Here is a 4,445-nt window from a genome sequence, read left to right on the forward strand (position 1 = left end):
ACTGTGCTTTCTTAAGAAAGCTGCAAAACAGGCTGGCACAGTGGCTCACACCTGTAATCCTGGCACTTCGGGAGGCTGAGGCAGGAGAATAGCTTAAAGCCAGAAGTCCAAGACCAGCCTGGGCAACAAAGTGAGACCCTGTCTGTGCCAGAAAACAAAAATAAAATTAGTTGCGCATGGTGGCGCATGCCTGCATTCCCAGCTACTCGGAAGGCTGAGGTGGGAGGATCACTTCAGCCCAGGAGTTCGGGGCTGCGGTGAGCTGTGATGGCACCACTGTAATCCAGCCTGGGTGACTGAGTGAGATGCTGTTGAAAGGAAAGAAGAAGGAAGGAAGGAGAAGAAGAGAATAAGAAAGAAAGAGCAAAATATACACATCTTGTTCCATGAACTATTGACAATTTAGGTCATAGGCAATCATCCTTAGTCTAAATTTTCTTGAAGGAAGAAATAACTTTCTGGCACTAAGTTTCAACATAATTTCGGTACTGGACAATTTTTGCTGATTTAATGAAAATTATCAATCCTCCTCCCAGAAAATTGTTCTTAAACGGATGTATAGGTAGATAGGTAAGATGTATAGGTAGGTAGGTAGGTAGGTAGATAGCTAGATAGATAGATAGATAGATAGATAGATAGATAGATAGATAGATAGATAGGTGATGGATGGATGGGTGCTTAGATGATAGATGTTAGATTGATAGACGACAGACAGACTGCATGCAATTTCCTTTTTTAGTCACTAATTTTACTTTTTTAAACATTAAAAATTTACTTTTAATTTTTTCATAAGTTATTGGAGTACAGATGGTATTTGGTTACATGAGTAAGTTCTTTAGTGGCGATTTGTGAGATTTTCGTGCACCCATCACCCGAGCAGTATACACTGCACCCTATTTGTAGGCTTTTATCCCTCACCCCTTCCCAACCTTCCCCCTAAGTTCCCAACGTCCATTGTATCATTCTTATGCCTTTGCACCCTCATAGCTTAGCTCCCACATATTGGTGAGAAGATATGATGTTTGGTTTTCCATTCCTGAGTTACTTCACTTAGAACAGTTTTCTCCAATCTCATCTACGTTGTTGCAAATGCTGTTAAATCATTACTTTTTTTTATGGCTGAGCAGTATTCCATTGTATATATATACATGCCACAGTTTCTTTTTTTTTCTGCATTAAACTTTTTAAATGGGTCTCAAAATTCTGTGATAAATTTTTGGTCAAGCTGTTTCCATTAAAAAGTACTGATTTAAAAAACTAGTAACTTAAAACTGCCACACGCAAAAAAGAAAACCAAAGTGGTCCACAAAACATTCTCCTTTCCTTTTGAAGGTTTTATGTTGCATTGTTATCCCTAACCAGTCTTTTATTACTAAAGTTAAATGGCCAGTTGAAACAAACAGTTCTCAGACTGTTCTTCCACCACCGATTAAGACCGGGGTGGCAGGTATTAGGGATAACATTCATTTACCCTTCTGAGCTTTCTGGGCAGACTTGGTGAGCTTGCCAGCTCCAGCAGCCTTCTTGTCCACTGCTCTGATGACACCCATGGCAACTGTCTGTCTCACATCATGAACAGCAAAGCGACCCAGAAGTCGATAGTCCTAGAAGCTCTCAACACACATGGGTTTGCCAGGAACCACATCAACGATGGCAGCATCACCAGACTTAAAGAATTTAGGGCCATCTTCCAGCTTTTTACCAGAATGGTGATCAATCTTTTCCTTCAGCTCAGCAAACTTGCATGCAGTATGAGCCATGTGGCAATCCAGTACAGGGGCATAGCCAGTGCTGATTTGGCCTGGATGGTTCAGGATAATCACCTGAGTGGTGAAGTCAGCTGCTTCTATTGGTGGGTCGTTTTTGCTGTCACCAGCAACGTTGCCAAGATGAACATCCTTGACAGATGCATTCTTGACATTGAAGCCCACATTGTCCCCAGGAAGAACTTCACTCAAAGCTTCGTGGTGCATTTCGACAGATTTTACTTCAGCTGTAACATTGACTGGGGCAAAGGTGACCACCATACCAGGTTTCAGAACACCAGTCTTCACTCAGCCAACAGGAACAGTACCGGTACCACCAATTTGTAGACATCCTGGAGAGGCAGGTGCAAGGGCTCGTCAGTTGGATGAGCTGGTGTCAGCTGGATTCGGTCCAGAGCCTCAAGCAGCATGGTTCCACTGGCATTGCCATCCTTACAGATGACTTTCCATCCCTGGAACCAAGGCATGTTAGCACTTGGCTCTAGCATGCTGTCACCATTCCAACCAGAAATTGGCACAAATGCTACTGTGATGGGGTTGTAGCCAATTTTCTTAATATAAGTGCTGACTTCCTTAACAATTTCCTCATATTTCTTCTGGGTGTAGGGTGGCTAGGTAGAATCCATTTTGTTAACACCAACAATTAGTTGTTTCACGCCCAGTGTGTAAGCCAGAAGGGTATGCTCTCGGGTCTGCCTATTCTTGGAGATACCAGCTTCAAATTCACCAACACCAACAGCAACAATCAGGACAGCACGGTCAGCCTGAGATGTCCCTGTAATCACATTTTTGGTAAAGTCTCTGTGTCCTGAGGCATCAATGTCCAATGATGACAATGTTGAGATGAGTCTTTTCCTTTCCCATTTTGGCTTTTAGGGGTGTTCTGGTGGCAAACTCATTGCAAAAAAGTACCACAGTTTCTTTATCCACTCGTTGACTGATGGTTATTTGGGTTGGTTCCATGATTTTGCAATTGGAATTGTGCTGCTATAAACATGCATGTGTCAGTATATTTTTCATATAATGACTTCTTTTCCTCTGGGTAGGCACCCAGTAGTGGGATTGCTGGGTCAAATGGTAGTTCTACTTTTAGTTCTTTAAGGAATCACCACACTGTTTTCCATAGTGGCTGTACTAGTTTACATTCTCACCAGCAGTGTAGAAGTGTTCTCTGATCACTGCATCCATGCCAACATCTACTGTTTTTTGATTTTTTGATTATGGCCATTCTTGCAGGAGTAAGGTGGTATCGCATTGTGGTTTTGATTTGCACTTCCCTAATCATTAGTGATGTTGAGCATTTTTAATTATGTTTGTTGGCCATTTGCATATCTTCTTTGGAGAATTTTCTTTTCATGTCCTTAGCCCACTTTTTGATGGGATCGTTTACTGATTTGTTTGAAATCCACAATCCCCATCAAAATACCACCATGATTCTTCACAGACTTAGAAAAAACAATTCTAAATTTCATATAGAACCCACATAGCCAAAGCAAGACTAAGCAGAAAGAACAAATCTGGAGGCAGCACACTACCTGATTTCAAACTATACTATAAGGCCATAGTCACCAAAACACCATAGTTCTGGTATAAAAATAGGCACATAGACCAATGGAACAGAATACAGAACCCAGAAATAAACCCAAATGCTTACAGCCAACTAATCTTCAACGAAACAGCCAACTAATCTTCAACGAAGCAAACCAAACCATAAAGTGGGGAAAGGATACTCTTTTCATCAAATGATGCCGGGATAATTGGCTAGCCACATGTGGGAGAACGAAATAGGATCCTCCTCTCACCTTATACAAAAATCAACTCAAGATGGATTAGGGACTTCCATCCTGAAACTGTACAATTCTAGAAGATAATATTGGAAAAACCCTTCTAAACCTTGACTTAGGCAAGGATTTCATGACCAGGAACCCAAAAGCAAATTCAATAAAAACAAAGATAAATAGTTGGGACTTAATTAAACTAAGGAGCTTTTGCACGGCAAAAGGAACAGTCAGCAGAGTAAACAGATAACCCACAGAACGGAGAAAATCTTCACAATCTATACATCTGACAAAGACTACTATCCAGAATCGACAATGAACTTTTTAACTTTTATTTTAAGTTCAGGGGTACATTTGCAGGTTTGTTATATAGGTAAATTTGTGTCATGGTGGTTTTTTGTACAGATTATTTCATCACCCAGGTATTAAACCTAGTACCCATTGATGATTTTTCTTGATCCTCTCCCTCTTCTCATCCTCCACTCTCTGAAAGGCCCCAGTGTGTGTTGTTCCCCTCTATGTGTCCATGTTTTCTCATCATTTAGCTCCCACATATAAGTACAAACAGGTGATATTTGGTTTTCAGTTCCTACGTTTGCTAAGGATAATGGCCTCCACCTCCATTTATGTTCCTGCAAAGGACATGATCGTATTCTTTTTTTATGACTCCATAGTATTCCGTGATGTATATGTATCACATTTTCTTTACCCAGTCTACCATTGATGGGCATTTAGGTTGACTCCGTGTCTTTGCTATCATGAATAGTGCTGCAGTGAACATACACGTGCATGTGTCTTTATGATAGAATGATTTATATTTGGCCGGGCACGGTGGCTCAAGCCTGTAATCCCAGCACTTTGGGAGGCCGAGACGGGCGGATCACGAGGTCAGGAGATCGAG

The 4,445-nt window shown here is 41.3% G+C and overlaps 1 pseudogene; it reads right to left on the reverse strand.

Moving 5' to 3' along the window:
• Positions 1-1,463: 1,463 nt before the first annotated feature.
• LOC105535877 lies at positions 1,464-2,582 on the reverse strand (annotated as a pseudogene).
• Positions 2,583-4,445: the final 1,863 nt, after the last annotated feature.

This window comes from Mandrillus leucophaeus, unplaced genomic scaffold, assembly GCF_000951045.1.
Source record: "Mandrillus leucophaeus isolate KB7577 unplaced genomic scaffold, Mleu.le_1.0 Scaffold151, whole genome shotgun sequence".
NCBI classification, from domain to species: domain Eukaryota; kingdom Metazoa; phylum Chordata; class Mammalia; order Primates; family Cercopithecidae; genus Mandrillus; species Mandrillus leucophaeus.